This window comes from Ambystoma mexicanum, chromosome 1p (assembly GCF_040938575.1).
Source record: "Ambystoma mexicanum isolate Mex_15411 chromosome 1p, UKY_AmexF1_1, whole genome shotgun sequence".
NCBI classification, from domain to species: domain Eukaryota; kingdom Metazoa; phylum Chordata; class Amphibia; order Caudata; family Ambystomatidae; genus Ambystoma; species Ambystoma mexicanum.
The window spans coordinates 1,019,330,471-1,019,354,371 of NC_090921.1; the positions used below are offsets into that span (position 1 = coordinate 1,019,330,471).

Here is a 23,901-nt window from a genome sequence, read left to right on the forward strand (position 1 = left end):
CCTGACAACGGGGAATATTCACAGCATGTGAATCCATGAAAGATTCAATGCTGGAGAAAGGATAATACTTTGTCAATAGTTTGTTGAAACCTCTCCTTTGCCCAAGAACCTGTTTTAGGTGTCGCATGAAAAGGGTACATAACCTCTTCTGGGTATTTGTAGGACTAGAATGTAAAACATGTAACAGGTGAAAATGGCTCGGTGTAGTGACTGTTTCCGTGATGTATGGACCTGCGCCGAAATACTAGTTTGTAAATTAGTGCGTTTCGACAGTTGTTTTGAAGCCGGCTCTAATGTACTAGTCTTCGATGTACGTTCGGGAGTCTGAATACTGGAGGAAATGCGCATTAGTATGTTCAGTTGCGTGCACTTTTGGCCCCATCTTTATGCGCGCAAGATTTTTCATTCAGTGCTTGTTTCGGGCAACTGTCATGGTGCACAGAGGACTGCGTCAGGGTAGAATCGCTGGTACAGCGCTTCTGTTCCGCGTGGCTGTGCTTCAACAATGGTATGTCGAAAGGCTAGGGGTTATGTGCTTATCTGGAGAATGTGTGTGAGATTCCCCTTGTTTCCTATGCGCTTGTGTGCCACTATCGCCGGGTGTGGTCTCCATAGCGATGCCACTGGCATTCTTTTCAGAGGGTAGGAACGGCACTTGGGAAGCTGTAGCTTCAATTTCGTCTTCGGCGTCACTTTGTGTGCTTAATTGTTCCTCCTCTGTCTCTTCGGCGCCCGTTGGTTCATCTATAGAAGCCTCCAACTGCATAGCATGGGCTGCCCAACGTTTGGTCTGCCGATCTTTAGGAGTCATAAGGCGAAAAAGCTGACAGGCAGCGCAGAGTTTTTTGGAGTGATCTTTATGAAGACACCGATTAGACACTTTAGGAGTGTCTCTCCAGGGTTACTTTTTATGGCAGGAGGGACAGAATTTAAATGGTGTGTTCCATGATAAAAGAACCCAGAAAAATTATTAGGAGGAGAGGGGGGAGGGGGGGGGTGGGGGGGGAGGGGAAAATGTAGGCATTCGGTAAAGAATATGTTAAATGTAACACTCCCCTTTCTCCCGACTGTGTAGGCACACTACGCACACTCATTTATGGTCATAAATTAGGCTTATCTGTAACAAAACAGACCTTTTCCCGCTGGATCATATTAGCCATAGTTGAATGACCACAAACAGTTGGTCATCTTGTCTCAATTTAGCCATCCTTGAGATGTAAAAACTAAGAGCCCTCTTGGGATCTAATCTGTGTAATCTCTCCTCTTCTTTGCCCAGAAGAGAAGGAGGATATAAAGTTGGTAGTACTATTTTTTGTGACAAATGGAAGTCCGAGACTACTTTTGGCAAGAACGAAGGTTTAACTTTAAGGACTACCTTATCTTTATAAAAAATAGCATATGGTGGTTTGCATGAGAGAGCCTGAAGTTCGCTAACCCTGCGGGCTGATGATAGGGCCACAAGGAGGACAGTTTTTAGAGTCAAAAAACTCAATGGACATGAGTGCAGAGGCTCAAAAGGTATGCAAGTCAAGAATTTTAATACTAAATTTAAGTCCCAAGTTGGTACATGAAAAGGTACTGGAGGGTAAACATTAGTAAGCCCCTTTAAGAATTGAATTATTAACGGTATTTTGAAATATGGACAGCGCAGCAAGGTATCCTTTGATTGTTCCTATCTGGAGCCCCAGATTAGCTAGATGTAGTAGAAAAGAGTACCATTGGAGTGCCACACTGAAAAGGGTCCACATCCTTGTCTTTGCACCAGTTACTAAACCTGTTCCAGCGACATCGGTACAAAGACTTTGTTGCTGGTCTTCTGGCCGAAAGCAAGATTTCCATTACGTCATCCGGAAGATCCCAATCCTTGCATCTCAACCTCTCAGAAACCATGCGTGAAGGTCGAGTGTCTTGACCTCTGGATGGAGAACCCGACCTTCCTCTTCCGAGAGAAGATCCTCTCTTTGCGGAAGACATATTGGAGGGCAGATGGACATGTCTAGAAGGTCCGGGTACCACGTTCTCCTGGCCCAATCCGGGGCAATTAGGATCATGGTTTTCCTGAACTTTCTCAACATCCTGACTACTTGAGGAATCACAGGGACTGGGGGAAACGCGTACAGCAGTGGAAACTACCACTCCAGTACGAATGCGTCTCCCAGAGCTCCTCTTTGAGGAAATTCCTTTGAGCAGTACTGATGGCACTTCCGGTTGATCGCGGTGGCAAACAGATCCACTTGAGGGGTTCCCCAAAGGGCGAAGATCTCCAGAAGGACTTCCTGAGCCAGCTCCCACTCGTGAGAGACCGTTCTCTGCCTGCCGCCATGTTCTTCTCTCCGGCTAGGGGAATTGCCGACAGAGATTCCTTCTCGTATTGCCCAGAACCAGAGCTGCATTGCTTCTCTGCACAGTGGCAGTGACCCTACACCTCCTCTCTTGTTGAGCAAGTACATGGCCACTGTATTGTCCGTCATTATCAGGACATTCTTTCCCTGTACAGAGGGCAGAAAGGCCTTCAGAGCTAGTCTGATTGCCCTCAGCTCCAATAGGTTGATGTGTAGTTTGGACTCCGATGGAGACCAACGACCGCTGATTGTCAGATCGTTGGTGTGTGCTCCCCACCCCGTGAGTGAGGCGTCCGTCACTACCGCTATCTCCGGCCATGGTTGCCAAAAAGACTCCCTTGAGAATGTTGTCATTGCAAGCGCACCATAGAAGATCCTGAGCAACTGCCCTCGTGACTTGCAGAAGATCCGACATATTCCCTGAGAACTGGGACCACTGAGTTCTGAGTGCCCATTGAAGGGATCTCATTCTCAACCTGGCCTCTGGTACTAGGAAAATGCAGGATGCCATGAGGCCGAGCAACCTGAGAAATTCGAAGGCCGGTAGATGTTGGGCATTCTGAAACTTCGTTACCATCTGCTGGATGTGGAGAGCTCTCACTTCGGGAGGCGAGGCGTTTCCCGATGAAGTGTCCAAGACTGCTCCGATAAACTGGAGTTTCTGGGATGGTATCATGTGGGACGTCTTGAAATTGAGGGAGAAGCCCAGTTTGTGGAGGAAGTGGCAGGTGATCGAAAGATGTTCCTGAGCTTGTTCTGGAGAACTTGCTCTGATCAACCAGTCGTCCAGGTAGGGATATATGTGAATACCTCCTCTCCTGAGACTTGCTGCCACAACCGCCAACAGTTTGGTGAAAACCTTTGGGGCGGAAGTCAACCCGAATGGCAGAACTCTAACCTGATAATGAGAATTGGCAATCGCGAACCTCAGGTACTTTCTGTGCTTTGGATGGATTGGCACATGAAAGTAAGCATCCTGTAGGTCCAATGATACCAACCAATCTTGGAGTTGGAGAGCCTGAAGGATCTGAGAAAGAGTCACCATCTTGAACTTGTGCTTCCTGAGGAACTTGTTCAAGTTTTTCAAGTCCAAGATGGGTCTCAGGCCTCCGTCCTTTTTTGGGATGAGAAAATATGGGGAGTACCAACCCCTGTTCCTCTCCGCTACAGGTACCAGTTCTATGGCACCTTTCTCTAGCAGGGTTAAATTTTCCTGCAACAGGAGCGGATACGGAATTTTGGCGGAGTTGGCTCCCGGTGGATGATTCTGAGGCCTTCTTAGAAAGGGGAGACAGTAACCTTGGGCTACTGTTTCCAGTGCCCAAGCATCTGAGGTAATGCCCCGCCATTCAGATGTTGAGAGATCCTGCCTCCCACTGGTGTTTTGTGCAACAAGGTCTCAGAGGGATTTGGAGGCGGCTGCAGGAGTGGCTGAGGGTACAGATGCCGCTCCTGAGGCTGATTTTGCACCTCTTCCTTGTGCTCCACGAGGGAAGTTTCTTTTGCCCCTTTGAGAAACCTGTCCTCTTCCTCTACCAAAAGAGGAGTAGTATCGAAAAGAACGACCCCTTCAGGAAGATGAGCCGGAATAGGGTTTTAGAGGCTGGCGCAAAGAGGCGCTAAGTGATTTAGCTGCCGCTTTCGAGGTCTGAAGTTTATCTAGGCTTTCATCAGCCTTTCTGCCAAAGAGCCTCGAGCCATCAAAGGGCATGTTGAGGAGTCTAGCTTGCACGTCTGGTGCAAATCCCGACTTCCTCAACCACGCAAATCTGCGTAGCACAACGCTTGCAGCCATGGATCTGCTGATACCATCAGCAGTATCCAGTCCAGACTGGAGACATTCCCCCATTGCCTCCTTCCCATCTTTGACTATATTCAGGAAGCCTTCCCTTTCCTCGCCTTCCGGAATATGATCAGCCGCCGCCGAAATACAGTCCCACGTGGTATGGGTAAACCTGGCTAGGGTACAGGTGACATTTGCCGACTTAAGTGCCATATTGCCTGACGTGAAAACTTTACGTGCCCAAGCATCCATTTTTTTATCCTCTCTATCTGGAGGGATAGTTGGATAAGCAGTTTGTTTTGAAGTAGATGCTGCCTGAATGACTAAACTCTCTGGAGTCGGATGTTTATTCAAATATTCAGGATCCTTTCCAGCTGCTCTATATTTTCTTGGAAAAGTGCTATCTGCAGCAGCAATAGTTTCTGGTTTCTCCCAGTTTTTCTCCACAGTCCTTTGAAGGGCCCTGTGAAAAGGGAGAACAGGATCTTTCTGAGGTCCCTTTACGATTATATCCGTCATGCCATCTTGTTCAAAAATGGGTGAATTACCCCAACCCATATATTCAACTACCCTGGTCATAAGACCCCTGTATCCAGCATCTCCATGCTCTGCAGGATCAGGTTTGGCGAACTCTAATTCTGGGGATGTGTCAACTCCACTGGCAGAATGTAGAGTATCACTCAGGTCTCTCATTCTAGATTCTTGGTCAATAAGTTCCTCAGGAACTTGTCTTGTACCATAAGTAACTCCCAAAGGAGTAACCTCGTCTTCTTCTCAAGCAGACTTCATAGATTGCTGACAGATTTGAAAAAGTCTGACCTGGGCAAAGGAGTGAATCTCCTTTCTTCCTCTTCCATCTGCTTCGAAGGAAATGGCAAATCCCTTGAAGTTTGATTTCGTCTTCGAAGTTTTCGAAGATTACCTCGATAATGGCGTCAGTGACGCATTTGGCTTTGGCGTCGAAATTATCGATGTCAAGGGCGTCGACGAAGCTGTCGAAGTCTTCGACGACTTGTGTTTCTTGCATGGCACTGGAGAGGTGCTCGACTCTCGAAGAGTCTTCGACGGTTTTACATCGACTCGAGGTTTTTTGGATTCCTCGACGCTACTGGTCTTGGCCATGGTAGCCTTGGACTTCCCTTTGTCGTCCAATGGAGCGATTTTAGGGGTATGGCTTTTTCGAGGGGGTCGGGGCTGCATTCTCGAAAACCTCCATCTTTTTGCAGAATACTTCCCACTTACTGGGAGAATCTGATTTAGTCGGACAACGAATTTCTTCGGTCGACTCTGAAGAAGATGAGGGAGATCTATGTCTCCTCTTCATTTTTTTCGATGACGAAGAGTGTCTCGATCTACTCCTAGATCGAGATCTCTGAGTGCCTATGGAGATCCGATTCCTTAGAATCAGTCGCTTTCTTGTGTCTTTTTGACGAAACCTTTTTTAAGGCCTCCCTCCCCACCGACAGTTTACCTCTCCTCTCACGAAGAGCTTTTTCGGTCATAGATTGGCAGGACCCGCAGTTGTCGGTTCGGTGACTGGAACCGAGACACCAGAGACAAATCCGGTGGGGATCGGTGATCGACATCTTAGATCCACAATCTGCACACTTTTTAAACCCAGTTCTGGGTGTCGAAGGTATCGAAGATAACGACATTTTCTTCTAAGAAAATAGAAGCGCGCCGTTCTCGATAGCAAAGCGATCGGAAAAACCGAACTGAAGCAACGGGCGCGGCTCGAGCTATTTATACCATCGGTGACATCGACAGTGTACGGAGTACATTAAGGGACAATCAATGCCACGACCTCGAGCACAGCGCCCTCTGCCGAGAATTTTTTTTCCGAAGCAGCGAAGCTGGAGATAACGATTTATCACAAGATGAGGAATACGTGGGAGGACACAATCCAATCGAAAGGCTTGTTTTGTCTATTCGGGTTTATCCGGTTCACCGTAAATCAGTGGCTTTCCCAGCAGCAAATCACAATGTACACCCATCTCCACAGCGTTACCTTTTCAGGAGCCTTTGCTTCCCTTCACCTGCTTGGCAGATAATGCACCTCTCTTGCAGAGTTCAGTCATTTGGTATCTCTGCTGCACTCCAGTTTCGGCGCCAGTTAACAGGCCCCACGGCCCACCACGGTTTACGTGGGGGCCGCGCCACCAGGTGAGACGGTTGCTTTACTGTACCCGACTACCTCTTGACCCAAGTCTCTTTGCCTGTCTGGACGTCAGCCTGTCAGCATATTGTGAGCGTTTCATTCACTCTCCAAGCTACAGCTTGCTCAGCTGTCAAGTGTGGCTCAGCCCCTCCAGGACGTCGTCCCAGAGGTTCGCCTCTGTGCAGGGCTTTCTCCTCCTCGTGGTTTTATGTAAGTCATCGGAAAAAAAAGGTGCGTCTTGTTTTTCTTGGACACTGGTGTTCAGGGCAAGATCCAGCATTACCTGAAACCAAAGAGATTGTTCTGAATCCACCAAATTCTGATAATTCTTCAGTCTTGCAAATTCCCATGTATGCAATCAATGTACTCTGGACCGGGAGTTCCATACCGTAATGGGAGTCGTTGCTCCAGAGAAGGGAGTCACTCCCATTGAGTCCCCACTTGCCCAGACGCCTAGGGATGGTCTTGCTTAGCGGGCTCAACTATCAAGCCTCAAAGGGATGAACAGTCCAGATTCATCACAGTATGCTCTAAGGTAAGGGAGACCAATCAGTAGTTGTGGTAAGCTTGTATTGAATCTACCTTGAGGAACCTGGGAAGACAGCCCACAGTCCGGGTTAACTATACAAGGCACACGCAGAAACCCGGGAAGAGACAAATAAAGGAGCGTGATGTTCCACACTAAACTTTACAAGACTAGGGAATTTTGAACTTGGAAAGTAGATCATTCTTGAAACTAGAACACTGGTATTTTGAGTTTGAAGTCTGACATTTGTTCCGGTTTAGAACAAAAGCTTTGTACTTACTTTTAGACTAATTCCTGGCCTGATACTGTTTGACCAGCTGGCCCTTTTAGACTTCAGCCAATCCAATAAGTCTTTTTCCAACCCATCCCTGATGTACAATGAAGGTTTTAAAATGTAAACAGTTGAAAGTGTCCTATGGATCCCACATATAATAACAGGAATATTTTCATGTACATTAAAAGGGGATCTGCCATAAAACTATTCTGCCAAAAGCTCCCATTAGTTTTAATTGTTTTAGCATCTGCAGTTCTCTGCCCCAAGGCACACCTTTATCCCAACATTCCGGAGATAGTCGCATCAATATATGGGTCCATCCTATCTATAAAAAAGCGCTGAAGTGGAATATCTACATTAGTGAGCCAGAGGAAAAAGGTCCCATTTTAAGCAATTTGATGCAAAATGCAAACATGTTCACTTACTGAAAAAGGCCAAATGGGATATATGGACTATGGCGATTTGGTTGTGGCAACAAAACCAAAAAACGGCGATCTACACAAACAATGCAACTTTTCCGATTGGCTCCCTAGGACACTGATAAGCCATACTTTTGTTTCTTTACAAAGTCCAACACATGATTTCTAGACCTTAATTCAAGGAGAATTCAACAGGATGTGAGAGGCTAGATATTCACCTAGCTCAAGTCTCCAGTAAGGGATAAACAAACATGCAAAGAGTGTTCATCTATTTCACCTGGTGTATAATGGGATTGTGAGCCCAGCTCTTCTCATTATGTATAGTGTGTCCATGATATTCTAGCAAGTACAGAACCCGCCCCCCCCCACACACCTCAGTGTGCTATACATGATTGTCAATTCAACTAGTTCACAAATGGAGGTATGGGTCGGCATGCTGAGCCGATACAGGGAAGTTATGTACATCCCTCCATTTTAAAAATTCTCTTGCTGTAACTGCCTTGGGATAAAAGGTGTGTGAAGTCCAATACTCTTATTTCATAAAACAAATACTTAACTGAAATCAAACTCTTCAAACCCTCTTCTACCCACAAGGATCAAATCGATGGGTAACTGATCGCTATGATTATGATTTACAAATCAGCAAACATTAAGGAATATAGTGGTTTTACATAGTGCTGTACAATAGAAGGGCTACAAAAGGGTGCACATACAAGGCATAGGATGCGGTGTGAGGCCTTGCCTGCAGTGGAGTTGAATTGAAATTTTATTTATACTGTGCTCATACACAAGTGTTTTAGAGCGCGACAAGGCAAAGGAGGGGAACAGGGGAGAACAAAACAACGATCTTACTAGGCCCAGTGGCATGGAGAACGCGCAAGTGCATGGGAAAGGGAAAAGGGGAAAAGTGCATGGAAGAGGGGAGAAGTGGCAATTGCGGGGCAGAAAAGAAGCAAGAAAGACAGGGTGTCGGGGACTGTATGGGTACAGATACAGACCCCAGTGCAAGGGGTGGCCCGGAAGCAGTGGAGGAGGGTAACATGGTGAGCAGGTACCTGGGCCCGGAGGACGGAGGGTGGCCAGCTGCACAGTACAGAGTTAATGCCAGGGAATGAATCTCTCGGGGTGGAGCAAAGAATTTCTTAAAGAGCAAAGCCTTTAGCGCTTTTCTGAACTGAGGGAAAACCGGAGCAGTTTTAATTCAAGCCAGAATGTTTTCCAACTGGCTGGTGCAGAGAACGAGAATACCAGTTTCCTTGTGCTCTTCTAGCAGGCAAACTTGGCATCAAGCCTGGAGATGGTTTAGCTCCTAAATTAATGCAAGCTACCAGAAGAGCAAGTTACTTTCTTACCTGGTAACGTTCTTTCGATGGGATGGTCCGACGACGTATTCCATATCTATGACAGGTAATCACCACAGCTGTGCTGCTTCGGAAACTTTTCGGCGTCTGCGTCGATGACGTCGATGCGCCGTCGAGGACCTCCTCCGACGTCATCCGATGTGATAAGTAGGACGCACGACACCCGTAGCCTCAGTTGTAGTTTTTTCCCCCAGAACGTGTGACATTAGTCTACTGCAAGTCAGACACAAAGCCTTGCGGAACGTAAGCTGCAATCGCAAAAGAAATTCTGCAGCAGGGAAGGTAGGGAGGGAGTGATATGGAATACGTCGTCGGACCATCCCATCGAAAGAACGTTACCAGGTAAGAAAGTAACTTTCTTCGAGGGGATTGGGTCCTCCGACGTATTCCATATCTATGACAGACTCCCAAAGCAGTAGTGAGCAAGGAGGAGGGAAAGAATTTAGAATTGAAATTTAGAATCGCCAATCAAATAGCAGAGCAAAGGACCGCCTTGCCAAAGGCCAGATCCTGTCCTCGGATGGAATCGAGGGAATAGTGACGTACAAATGTATGTACTGAAGCCCAGATGGCTGCATCACAGATGTTGCGAATAGGAACACCCCTCTGCAGGGCAGTAGATGCAGCCATACCCCTGGTAGAATGGGCCCGCAAGCCAGCCGGAGGGTCCTTACCCGCCAAGCGGTAACACTCCGAGATGGCCAAAATAATCCAGCGAGACAGTCCGTTTCGTCACAGCTTGTCCCAAACGCTTTCCAGCGTAACCAATAAAGAGTTGATCGTCGACTCTGACCCAGGACATGCGTGAAACATAAAAGTTTAAAGCTCTCCTAGGATCAAGTCTATGGAGCCTCTCCTCTTCCTTACCAGGATGCGGTGGAGGATAGAATGCCGGAAGAACAACCTTCTGGGCCAAATGAAATTCCGTCACTACCTTCGGAAGAAAAGAAGGACGGACTCTAAGGACAACCCTGTCCTTATGGAAAACAGTGAAGGGAGGCTTAACTGAAAGTGCCTGTAACTCACTCACTCTGGAGCGGATGTGACCGCAACTAAAAATACAGTTTTAAGAGTCAACAGTCTCAAAGGACAAGAGTGGAAAGGCTCAAAGGGAGCACCCGTTAGAAACCTGAGAACAAGGTTCAAATCCCAACCGGTGAACGGAGGGAGGACATTAGTGAGCCCTTTCAGAAACTGTGAAATTAAAGGGATTTTAAAGTAGGAACACTCTTCAGACGAGCGCTTAAAGATGGACAGCGCCGCCAGGTAACCTTTAATGGTACCCACTTGCAAGCCCCTGTGGGCCAAAGAAAGTAAAAAGGACAGAACCATGGTGATGTCACATGCAAAAGGATCCACATTCTGAACTCTGCACCAGTCGCAGAACTTACGCCAACGGTACAGAGACTTTGTTGCTGGCCGTCGGGCCGAGAGAAACACCTCCATCACGTCTTCAGGGAGGTCCCAATCCTTATACCTCAACCTTTCAGAAGCCAAGCGTGAAGGTAGAGGGTTCTGACCTCTGGATGGAGAACCTGACACCCCCCCCCCCTCCCGTGAGAGCAGATCGACTCGGTAGGGAAGACTACGTGGAGGGCAGATGGACAAGTTGAGAAGGTCCGGGTACCACGTCCTCCGAGCCCACGCCAGAGCAATGAGGATCAACCGGGAACCGAACTTCCGTAACCTCCGCAGCACTTGCAGGACGACGGGGACTGGAGGAAACGCGTACAGCAGTGGGAATGACCACTCCACCACGAACGCATCCCCCAAGGCTCCTTTTGAAATTCCCGCGAGCAGAACCTCTCGCACTTCTGGTTGACACTGGAGGCGAAGAGATCCACATGAGGGGTCCCCCAAAGGGCGAAGATCTCCAGGAGAATCTCCTGAGCCAACTCCCACTCTGCCTGCTCAGAGCATCCGCCGTCGCGTTGAACTGCCGAGATTGAAACTTCCTGCTGGATGGCCCAGAACTCGAGCTGCATCGCCTCCCTGCAGAGGAAGTGACCCTGCCCCCTCCCCCCCTTTTTGTTGAGGTAGTGCATGGCCACTGTGTTGTCTGTCAGGATCAGGACATTCTTTCCTCGCACAGTCGGCAGAAAAGCCTTCAGGGCTAGCCTGACGGCCCTCAGCTCCAACAGATTGATATGGAGTCTGGACTCCAACGGAGACCAACGACTGCCGACTGTCAGCTCGTTGGCATAAGCTCCGCATCCCGTGAGGGATGCATCCGTCATGATCGTCACCTCCGGCCAGGGAAGCCAAAACGGAGCCCCCTTCATCAAGTTGCCTTCGACGCCCCACCACAGAAGGTCCTGGGTGACCGACGGCGGCACCTGAACCGGGTCCGACATCCTGCCGGAGGACTGCGACCATTGCATCTTGAGTGCCCACTGCAAAGATCTCATCCGCAGGCGAGCCTCTGGCACCAGAAGAATGCAGGATGCCATGATGCCAAGCAACCTCAAGAACTCGAACGCTGGGAGCGTCTGGGCATGCTGAAACTTGTGCACCATCTGCTGAATGTGAACAGCCCTCACCTGGGGAGAAAAACACTGCCCTAGGGAAGTGTCGAGCACTGCTCCGATGTACTGGAGCCGCTGTGTTGGCGTCAAATGGGACTTCTTTAAATTGAGAGAGAAGCCCAGCCTGTGAAGGGATTGGCAGGTGACTGACAGATGATCCAGGACCTGCTCGGGAGAGCGTGCCCTGATCAACCAATTGTCCAGGTAGGGGTAGACGTGAATCCCCCCCTTGCCTGAGATGCGCTGCCACCACCACGAGCTTGGTGAAAACCCTCGGGCGGAGGTCAATCTGAACGGCAGGACCCGAAACTGAAAGTGTGAGTCGCCAACCGCGAACCTCAGGTACTTCTTGTGCTTGGGATGGATCGGCACATGGAAGTAAGCATCCTTGAGGTCGAGAGACACCAACCAGTCCTGAAGCTGAAGGGCCTGGAGGACTTGAGAGAGAGTAACCATCTTGAACTTGTCCTTCCTGAGGAGTTTGTTCAAACCGCACAAGTCCATGATGGGTCTCAATCCCCAGTCTTTCTTCGAAATCAAAAAATAAGGGGAATACCATCCCTTGTTCCTCTCCGCCACAGGCACCAGTTCTATGGCGCCTTTCTCCAGCAGGGCTTGAATTTCCTGCGCAAGGAGCGGATCCGGACTCTTCAAAGAGAGGTTCCCTGGTGGATTGTCGTGAGGCCTCTGCCGAAAGGGAAGATATTAGCCGTGGGTTATGATCTCCAGAACCCACACATCTGAAGTAATGGCACGCCACTCTACAAGATGCTGCGCCAGCCTTCCCCACAACTGGTGAACCATGGGACACGGCCTCATGACTGAGTGGTAGCGGCTGCGGCGTTACCTGAGGGCAAAGAGGCAACTGCCCGAGCGGCCTTGGCACCACGGGTACCCTGTCGTCCACCTCTGGTACCCCTGCGCTGGCCTCTGACTGCTAGCTCCTCTCGCTTTACTGAAGGACGAGTAATAGCGAAAGGAACCACCTCTCCATTGCTGTCCCCTAGGACGAAAAGGCGGAGGTTGTCGAACTGCAGCGCCCAACGACTTTGCTGCAGCTTTGGAGGTCTGCAACCTCTCAAGGCTCTCGTCAGCCTTGCTGCCAAAAAGGTGTTCACCGTCAAAGGGCATGTTGAGGAGCCGGGACTGCACATCAGGAGCAAACCCTGACTTCCGCAACCACGCAAACGTGCGTATCACGGTGCTCGCCGCCATGGACCTGCTGACGCATTCAGCCATGTCCAAACCCGACTGAACGGACTCACGCATGGCATCCTTACCATCCTGGACCATAGCAAGGAAACCATCCCGTTCGTCCCCTTCGGGAAATTGTTCAGCCGCTAATGCAACACAGTTCCACAGAGTGTGTGAGAAACGAGACAAGGCACATACAGAGTTGGCCGCCTGAAGTGCCACACTCCATGAAGAAAACACTTTCTTTGCCCAGCCATCAAAACGTTTGTCGTCCCTATCAGGAGGGATGGTAGGGTACGACGCCTGCTTTGCCGGGGCCGTGGCCGGCTGCACCACCAAACTCTCCGGAGTGGGGTGCCTGGTCAAGTAGCAGGGGTCGCTACTGGCTGGACGGTATTTTCGCGACAAGGACCTGCCCACCACCGGGAGACTCTCCGGAGCAGTCCAAGCCGCTGCCACCCTTCTCTGTAGAGCCATATGAAACGGCAGTACCGGGTCAGTTGGGGGACCAACATCAAGGATGTCCGTGAGATCATCCTGCACAAACTCCCCTGGGGAAGCAGACCATCCCAAGTACTCGGAGACCCTAGCCATAAGGCGCCGGTACGAGGAATCGGCATGAGAGCCAGGCTCAGGCCTTCAAAACTCCACCTCCGGAGAGGTGTCCAGTCCACTGGCATCATGCAGTGACTGCCTCAAATCGTCAAATTGGCTGTGGCCCGATACCATCTCATCTGGAACCTGACTAGGAACCAGGCCATCAGAATCCTCATCCACCTCCGAAATATATTCCAGGTGGTGAAAAGGAGGCACCCCGAGAGTGCTTGCTCTTAACCAGAGCATTTCTAGGGGGTTCCCCCGTGCCACGACACCCCGGCCTCAAAAGGAGTCGAGTGAATCGGCGCCGGCGAGAGAACAGGCATCAGCGTTGAGTAAATCGGCGTCGACGTCAGATGCAGAGCCGCCAGCATTGACGGCGTCGACACAGTCCTCGAAGCCGGAGCTCCGAGCGTGTCCTTTGACCTGAGCGTCGACGACTTCCTAGGAGCCGGAGCCTCGAGAAAGCCTGTGACGCCCTCGACGCCTCAGGCGTCGATGTCTTCCTCGAAGACATCACAGGTGCACACGGTCTCGAACGCGTCAAGGACCGGGACCTGGAACAGGTACATCGAGAACGAGTCCCCTTGTCCGAACGGGACCTCTCCCGTGACTCGTGCCGACCACTCTTGCGAGCGGTGTCTCTCGACCTTTCACGGCCGACCCCACTCGGGGGCGCGGACGGCTTAGTACCCTGCGACTCAAGAATCGCCAGCATTTTCTTCCCGAAGGAATCCCATTCCTCCGGCGTCGCACGGCTGGTGGGGTAAGCGACGTGCCGGGTAGAGTCTTCAGGAGAGGACCTGGAAGACGACCGCTGTCTGCGCTTCCGAGAATGCCTCGAAGAGGCCCAGGAGTGGCGAGACAGACTCCTAGAAGGAGACCCACGAGACTTCCGACGACGACGCAGAGTCACCTCTCGAATCATCCGTCGAAAGCCCCGCAGACTTCGACTTCCGGGGCTTGGACACCCGACCTACCGACAACAACTTCTTACGTTCCCGTAAGGCTTTGGACGTGAGCTACTGGCAGTCGATACAGTCATCCATGTCGTGGGCCTCCCCGAGGCACCAGAGGCAGGCGTTGTGCGAGTCCGTCACCGACATCTTGGATCCACACTGCCCGCACTTCTTGAAGCCCGGACGCGGGGTCGAAGACGAAGTAGAAGACATCTTCTCACAAAGGATTTTCTCACAAAAACGAACAGGTTCGAAGAACCGAGAAGAACAGAACTCCAAAGAGTCGAGGCGTAACTGAGATTCACGAAGCAACACGTTCGCGGAAAAAATGGAACTGAGGCTACGGGCGTTGTGCGTCCTACTTATCACATCGGAGGACATCGGATGAGGTCCTTAACGACGGCGCATCGACGCAGGACTGTAACGCTCACCTGATTCCCACGGAGGCGCCGACCCGTTCTGGACTGCTACAACTTCTTCCACTGTAAAGCGTAGTGCTTGGAACATGGACTGGACCCCCAAACCTCGTCTGTCTGGCCCGTAGAATAATCCTTCTGTAGATGGGAAAAGGGAGTTAACTGTCTACTAGATTGTGTGTGAGATTCCCCCCTTTTTCCCCCTTCTCACCCTCCTCGAACCCTAGCTGTGCCTTCCGCAGACTCTCACCTTAATTTTTGTATGGACGAGCTCTCCATCCTGCTTCTGACGCAGGGGCGCGTAGATTTCCAGTTACTTCACTGGATCTCGGATTTGGCGAGGGTTCGATGTCTGCTTGCCTTTACCAAAATGCTGCGGTAAGTATATAGTTCAAAAGATCAAGTCTTATTTGTCCCTTGGCCTTTGTTTAATTTTCACGGACTAGGTGAGGAATCCGTGTGGAGGAATGGATTCGCCGAGGTAAGCTCAGGTGAGTACTTTTAATGAAGGTGTGCCGTAGTGGTTTGCTCCGACACCTTAATGAGTGTGTCCTATTTCCCTAGGGGACGGGGTACGGAAAAGCCAGAAAAGCCGCTCCGACCCGAAAAGGGAACTGGGGTCCCAACAAAATTCAGGTAAGACTTAAGGTGAGTAATCTGTCCTTTTGCAATTATTTCGTTGCTCACCTTGTTTTGTCCTTTTTCTCCGTAGGTGCTGGGATGCGGCCGATGTCGCCTATGACCGCTGAAGAGCTAGACAGCGCCACGTGAAGGTAAGTGGAAGCGGCGCTGCAGCGAGCGATGAGATGCGTTTCTAACCCTTGACTTTCTTTTGCAGAATCGACGGAGTGAAGAATCCGGATGATGGATGAAGGTAGGTAATGTCCTAATGCTTGCCTTTCTCTCCTTGCAGGTGTTCCAGGTGCTGGTGGGCGTGGCAGGAGCCAGGATGCAGGAGCCGACTCGGTGAGCGTCCTGCTGCAGATGCAGAATAACGCGAAGCACGTGTGGCCATCCGGGTGTGGTTTAAATAGCCTTGGAAGAGCTTCAGGTGAGTGTTCTTCCACTGTCCCCACCCGAGTAAGAAAAGAGTTCCTGAAAGAAAATAGTTCCTCCCCAGCCTTAGTTGGCTTGGAGCTTCAGACAGCATGGTCTGCCTCGGGTGAGTTCACCCAAGCATTACCATATGTTCTGCCATGATGGCACCAGGACAGATGCCTTTTATGAGCCTGGCGCCAAAGGCGCCAGGACAAGGTCCAAAGAGCCCCTATAGGGGTTTGCTGGGTCCTGCTTGGTGATTATGAATTCTGCTTCCGGGGACGCTGGGCCTGACCTGGCTCCTCGGGAGCAGGCATCATGACAAGGACGCAGAAAAAAGTTTCCGAAGCAGCACAGCTGTGGTGATTACCCGTCATAGATATGGAATACGTCGGAGGACCCAATCCCCTCGAATTGAAGTTTCACATCGAGGATGGCGTCTTGGTAGTTCACAGCCTTATATTTGATGCATGCCGTCTTGAACAGTATTCTCAATGTTCATTCAATGTACTGATCTTAGAATTGCAAAAAGCATGCTGCAGTGTTCTGCGCTGGCTTTAGAGGGTGAACTATGAGCCATCAAGGATCGCATTGTCCCTGTACAAGTGTGAACGCACAAGAGCCTGAATTGTGGCCAAAAAGTTCAATTGGGTGAGAAAACGTTTCGTATTCTTGAGATGGATGGTACCAAGCAGTTTGGGATTCATTTTCTTTGTATGTTGGAAGGATAGCTCGCCGTCTAGCGTGAGCAACTTTGTTGATCGGGAAAACTAAGAACAGAAACACTAACTGCAGATCATTAAGCCATGCTTCAGGCAATGGTCTGACAGGTTAAACTTTCCATGCAGTTGAGAATCGGGTACCTGCTAATCAAGTACATTTGGATGGTTGAGATTCAGTGCATGAGGTGCAAGATGTTCCTTGCAAAATTCTGTTCCTTGCATGACATTCTTGAATCAGATTCTCTAAAGTTTGTTGGTAAGCCATTAGTCTGGAGGATAGGGGCCCCCCCCCATGGCTCACTTTGGTCCCTTAGATTGGACAGGCATAGAAGAGATTTTCTAGGATTGCCTACAGTTTTGTGGTTGTTTTGAAAAAAGAAATACAAAGCATCTAATATTTACTTTAGTTAATGTATATGTGCAGGCAGAGGCTAGGAATTTACATAGTGATCTGCCCAGTAAATCATGAAGTCAACGAGCCCTCCACTTTTGGAGGGAGGATACAAATTAAACAAAAACAAACTTAACGGGGCAGAGTGCCACTGGACAAGCAGCATCACACTCCCAACCTAGCACCTTCTCCATTAGCTCTTCAGCACACCAGCTTGCCTGCATATTTTAACCACCAACTGAGCAGTTGCTGCGCCAATGGACTGATGACCTCCAATTTTTCAAGGAACCAAAACATTGATGGGTAGAGGCCTGAAAGCCTGAACTCCGATTCCACAAAGGCATTTGAAAATTACTGTGGTTATAAATCAGACCTCTACTTGCCATTTCAGTACATTACGACCAGTATCCCACTCAGCCAATCACAAGTTGGTCCATCTCTCCTACTGATTTCTATGAAAAAATAACTCATTCGAATTGGCACAACGCCCCCCCCCACCCGTGTCCTGGTGTAGTGACAGCAAAATGTGGTCCCGAAAGGATGCGTTTGGCTGTCAACATAGCCTGTGACCACCGGGAAGACACAAACCTCAACTATGAAGAGACTATTTCTACATTTGATGATCTACGCTAGTCTATTGTCTGTAGACTCAGGATGCGCCCCCCAAAAAAAAGGCATATCTGGGTCAAGCTACCCAATAGGCATGATTCTGTGTGAAGTGAAAGTGCTATATCAATTGTAGTTTTGTTTTCTCAATACGTCAATTTTCTGCAAAAGTCTCTTTGCCAACCACTTGTTTGGTAGGGATCTATGTGATCACTGCGCCGCCCATAACTGCGACAGCCGAAATGCCGACGCCAGTTACGGTGCGGCACAGTGATCATATAGATCACTGTGCCTGCTTCCCCGGTCTGCTTTTCCCCTTCCCACCCCCAACTTACTTCTGTGTGTGCCACCTGCACCCTGCTAACCGTGTGGCGTCAGCTCCTCCCACTAACGCGGGTTAGAGCCGACGCCACAGTACTTTTTTTTCTTGTGTCCCCCGCTTACCAAAATGCTAAGCGGGGGACAACCCTGCAACCCCCGACTCCCGTTACGGCGCCCAAGCAGTGCAGGGGACACCAGAGCAATGCTTGGACGCAGTAAATGCCACCCTCATTTTGTGCACCCCCAAAGTCACAGTAACTGCGGGGGTGCACAAATGAGGGCGACATTTTTGTACGATTCCGTTTCTTATAGAATAGACTGAGTGAAATTCTTTCCACCCCCGAGCCCTCCAGCACTTTTTGCTGGACTCATTTTTTCCTCCTGAGTGAGTGGGAACCTTTTCCCACTCAGTTTTTTACTCTGTACTTGGGAACACTTTTTATCCCTTTTTGATACTTTTTAATTGAGTTATGCTTTCCTTCATGTTTTCCATCATCTACATTTTACTATTGCAACACGCAGCACTTTCGGTGCAGTGTTGCTGGAAAGCTGCTGGAGCGTTCCTTTTTCATTTTACCTGGGTTAACTACAATTACCAGGCAAGGGGGAGAACCTTTTGTGCCTCCTATATTTTTTTGTTAGATCAACACACACCACCTTACGGGAAGTGCAGTGGGGAAACATTGCCTCCCTTTTCTCACTCTTCCAGTAACTTTTAGTTGCTATTACAAGTTTATCTGATTAGCTGGTGGCAGTGCACCTTTTTGCACGACTCTTTGTGGACTTCTACAGTAGGCTAACTTTGCAGCTTCACTAGGGGACAAGGGTCACCATGGGGGCTGTACTTTAATCCCGGTTCATGACTACTTCTTCTTACTTGAACCTTCTTCTACCTTCCTGTGTGGGGGGAGGTCTTGATGGGTCTTTTGTCTTTGGCAGGCTTCCCGTGAAAAGCCCACCAAGGCTCTCCGAGTGCTTGAAAGGACAAGAAGTGGGGGAGCTTACCAAAACTCCCCTGGTCTTTGTCCTGCAGTGTGCTGGCCTGGAACCAGTTTTAACTGGGAGGCCGATTGTCCCCCTGCACAGCCATGCCCCAGATTTATCAAGTAAAGCTTGAATGATGATTTGTGGGCAGAGCCATTTTCCTTGCATAAAAGGCGAGGGTCCTGGAGCTGAACCTCAGTGGACTGAAGATCCAAAGAGGAATGTGTAGAAGGACGTCTCAGCAACTTCTAAGTGACCACCAGAGCTGTTCAGTGACCGCTGAAGACCTGACCCTGAATTCTGAGCGACAGGGAAGATCTCTTGAAGACAACATCCTCCCTAGGCCTAACCAGTCTCAAGACCACCTGCATTTTACGCTATCGCATGAAGAGCTGCGATCGTCCTGGGCTGCAAACAATACACTGGGACCCGTGTAATTTTGCGGTGCAACGTCTTGTGAAGCACGGATCCAGCTGAAGCCTTGTGGGCATCCATCTGGGCATGCAGTGACAGTTTTCTGCTCCTAGACGTCCCCTCAGCCGAGTCACGGACCGAGAACAAGTCTACAGGACGACAACAGTCACTGACCATAAGCCTGTGAAACGCTCCAATGCACAAGTGCCACGGAAATCCACTGCTGGGCGTCGCACTGCTCAAATGCATCCGTCTGTTTCCTCCAAAGCTCCTTCTTCAGCCATCCAGGCCAAGAAACCGGAACCGGGGACAACTGTCGCCTCACCTTGGGGATCAACCTGCTGCACCAAGTTCTTCATTGAAAAGGTACTGTCACAAGCTTATGTACTTACCTTGGTCTTGCTGCGATGCACTGGTGTTCTAGGAGGGCTGCAGTTAAGCTGTTACTTGCACTCCCCTCCAGGGTACCCTGAGTTCCATTGGGGTGAACAAACCATTGGGATCCAAATGATTGAACTAACTTATCAGCAAGATAGAAAACCTTCATAGAAGATACTCTTTTGCTTACCTGCCTCTTTCCACCTCTACCCTTGGTCACTGGGCATCCAGTTCCCCTCTTGACTGCGAGCTTCACCTAGGGTTGAACTTTTTAAAGATTGGTTCAGCAGGGGTTAATCGAAATTGCAAGAGTTGTTTCTCTCACTTGTGTTGCTTTGCATTTGAATTAAAGTGTGCTACCTTTTATTCTACTCTTACTGTGTGAATAGCACTTACATGACTTATTTCTAAAGCTTTAGTGTATACAAAATAAATGACTATTTGCATTTAACTGCTTGTGTGTCAGTGTTTCCTTGAACTGATTGTACTCCCCAACTGCTGTGTGCTTCACTACATCCCTTCTCCCTCCTAGGATAAGCCTGGCTGCTCATAACATAAGTCGTATTTGTAAAGCGCTCATTCACCCTCCAAGGTGCATCTTGCCGCTAAGAACATGTTTGTTACCCAACTTAATGGTACTCATTTTATCGGCCTCAGAAGGATGAAGGGCTGAGTGGATCTGCCGGGATTCGAAACTGTGACCAGGAGGTCAAACACAGGCCCTGTAGTGGATGCATTAGTCCAATGAGCCACAGACCTTGCTCAGCCATTGCTACGAAACCTTTGGGTAGTTCAAGTTGAACCTAAGGAGTAGAGCCCTGTCACCTAAGGTGGCCTTTTCCAAGTTCTCACAGAACCACACTTGTGTAAAACTCCCTAACAGGGTTTGAGGCCAGTCCCAAATAGAACTTGTCTGTGACATCATAAGAGAAGCACCAAACATCCAGAAATTATTTTCCCAAAATGAATCGGTTTTAGTGCCTGTGAGTAACCAATTCCCACTGAGAGCCTACACATCTGATAATCACAAACTCAGGAGACCAAAGACCACATCTATACCTAGCCTTTTCATGGACTTGATCCTGTCTGGGGAAGGCAAATGTAGTCAAGGGGTTACATTTGTACAGCAAAGGCCATCAGGACCAAAACCATCCTGGGACATGCAGCTATATCCCTTAAGAGATGTATGCACACGACTCAAAATTTGAGAAAGCTTGCCTTCCAACCACACACTGACATGTTTGCATTTAAATGGCAATCTACACAACAACATCCGATGTGCGCCAACGAGCATGTAAACACAACCAATATTATGGAATACTTTTTAATTTCTTGTACAATTCTAAGCATTTCACAATTTGCCTAATAACTGTGCCAGATATAACAAATGCTTTACAATAAATTTATATTGAACCAAATATCATGAAACAGTATAGGTAAATGGATCTATGTGATGACTGCGACCCCCATAATTGAGACAGCCGAAAATGCACTTATTTTAAAACCCCCTTTACACCACATTCATATGTGGGGGAGAACCCCCGCAGTCTATATCTATATATCTATATCTATATCTATATCTATAGAGTAAGGGGAGGTAAAAAAAAAAGTCGGAATTTCGCCCGTTTCAATTAGGAGGGCGACATTTTCGGCCATTAACATGGTAAAATAATACAATAGGCCTACGCAGACACGCGTTTCGCTTAGGTCGCAGTAAATCTCTGCAACCTCTAGTGAGCTTCTTCTAGGCTAATTTCAACTTCAATTGCTCATCTTCACACATGCAAAACTTAAAGGAAACGCATGAAGGAAAAAAAAGAAAGAAAAATGTTTATTGGTGTCACTTTCACAACAAACATGATCTCTTTTAAACATCTGTCATTTAAATAACTAATGTGCCAATAAGTGCATGTCAGGAGTGATTTCTGATACCCCTTAAAAATAAAACGTTCACCTAATATGTAATGTCCACAATGTAGTTTGATAATATAATATTCCAATTATCCAATGAGAACCAGTATTCTTGCTTATACCATATGTAATAATTACATAAATATCAAGTTTATCTATTCTCAACGCTCTTATCAACTTAATGGAATTCCAAAACCAAAATGATATCCGACAATTTTCTCTTATGTTTTTCTTAATTGTTACCGACTTAAGTAGTTCAGACCGGCACACATTTTAAAAAAAATTATCCAATTTACAATCATATTTATACCAGAAACTGGCAAAATAATTTCTACGTATTCTTCTGAAGGATTTTCTTTTCCTCACCTGGTGCAGTCAAGATCAGTGCACCGATAAGCGCATGTAACCTGCGTTATGAATTTCTAGGCGCCATTTTGAACACAAAATAAACACAAAGGACTTGGATTACATCTATGAGTGCCATTTTGAACATAGCTCTTCTTCGTAGAATCAAGGGCATAGAAAGGAGTCGTATCTCCACCAAAAAACCTTATATTCCAGTTTGCTACTGCAAATATAGTGATCATATGGAATGAGAGGTTTCTTGGTGGAGATAAGACTCCTGTTTCTATGACCATGATTCTATGAAGAGGTATTGTGTTCAAAATGACGCTCGTATAGATCAAATAGAAGTCCCTTTTTGTGTTCATTTTCTTTGAGTAGATACTGCCATATTATGAGTAGAGTACATGAGTCCCTCTTTCTATGCCCATTAGGTTAGCTATATAAATTTTGTTCAAAATGGTGCCCGGGAATTCAGAACACTGGTTACATGTGCTTATCAAGGTACTGATCTTGACTGCATCAGGTAAGGTGAAGAAAAGCCTTCAATAGAATACACATAATATGGTTATTTAGCCAGTTTCTGGTATAGTTATGATTGTAAATTGGATTCATATTGAGAAATGTGTGCAGATCTGAATAATTGAAGTCAGTAAAAACCATTAAGAAGAAAAATATACGAAAAAGCTAATCGTCTGATTCCTTCACCTTTGGAATTCCATTAAGTTGATAAGAGGGTTGAAAATAGATGATCATGATTAAATTATTACAAATATAAGAAAGAATGTTGGTTCTCATTGGAATATAATGTCCCCCAAGGCTCGGTACTAGGCCCTTTTCTATTCTCTCTTTATACCTCCCTTCTCGCTCCAGTCATCTCTTCCTTTGGCATTTCCCACCACTTCTACGCTGATGACACCCAACTCTCCCCTTCTCCTCTTTCTCTCCTGACCATCACCCTATCTTCCTGCCTTACAGCTATAAAAAACTGGATGTCATCCCATTTTATCTCCCTCAACACAGACAAAACGGAAGTCCTCTTCTTTCCTTCTAACACTTTCCCCTACCCCTCCTCCTTCTATCCGCCTTCCTATCTCCCGATCTCCAACTCTGCTCACAACCTTGGCATCCACCTTGACTCCTGCCTTTCCTCTCCCATCACACTTCTCTCACCTCTTGTTCCTTCGTCACCATCTCTACAACATCCGCAAGATCAGGTCCACCCTCACCTTCCATGCTTCTAAAATCTCTTCACTCATCTTCTCCCGTCTCTTCTACTGTTCCTCTCTCCTCTTTGGACTCCCTACCTCTCATCTGACCCCCCCCCTTCAAGTCCATCTACCACTCCTCTATTCGTACTCTCTGCCTCCTCGGCCCTCGTGCCCATTTCCCTCCTCACTTTCTCAACTCGGCTGGCTTCCCCTACCCTCCCAACTTAAATTTCAATTTCTCTGTTTGGTCTTCAATTCTCTACATGACTTTGCTCCCCCTATCCCTCTTCTCTCCTCTCCTTTTACACTCCCTCTCGCTCTCTGCTGACCTCTTTCTACTTACTGTACCCCCGTCTCCTCCTGCTGCTTCTCGCTTCCGCTTTCAGCTTCTGTCCCCCCTACATTGGAACTCCTTACCTCTCTATCCGCTCCTCCCCCACATGCACCTCCTTCCACACCTCCTTGAAAGCCCTTCTCCACTCCCCCCTTGACCACCTACCATCTCCCCCGTCCCCATACCTCCCCTTCCTCTCACAGCCACTCAACATTATATCACAATTTAATTTTGTCCCCTTCCCTCCCTTCCTTCCTTCTCACTTTTTCCTCATCTTCAATATCCAAGGAAACTGTTACGTATTGTTACGCTGGTTTGTCTCATGTTTGTTTACTTTCTTCTCCATTATTGTATCTTGTTTTATTGTAAAGCGCCTTGGATTAAAGTATTATATAAAATTAATAAACATAATACACACTTATTTGCACATAAGTTATTTAAATATGACATGACAGATGTTTAAAAGAGGCTGTGTTTGTTGAAAGACATTTCTTTTTTTTCATGCGTTTTCCTTCGTTTATGTTTTTCTCAATTTGTTTTACATGTGTGAAGATTAGCAATTCAAGTCGACATTAGCATAGCGGAATCACAGTAGAGTTTGCAGAGATTCAGTGCCTCCCCCTCCACCCCCAAGCTAAACACGTGTCGGCATAGGCATATTGTATTGATTTACCTATACCGTTTCATGATCTTTG

The 23,901-nt window shown here is 48.1% G+C and overlaps 1 protein-coding gene across 2 annotated transcripts in view; it reads right to left on the reverse strand.

Moving 5' to 3' along the window:
- The window catches only part of NUTF2 (nuclear transport factor 2), a 352,918-nt gene that overhangs the window by 137,682 nt on the left and 191,335 nt on the right, over window positions 1–23,901 (reverse strand). The gene's annotated exons all lie outside the window — the stretch shown is intronic.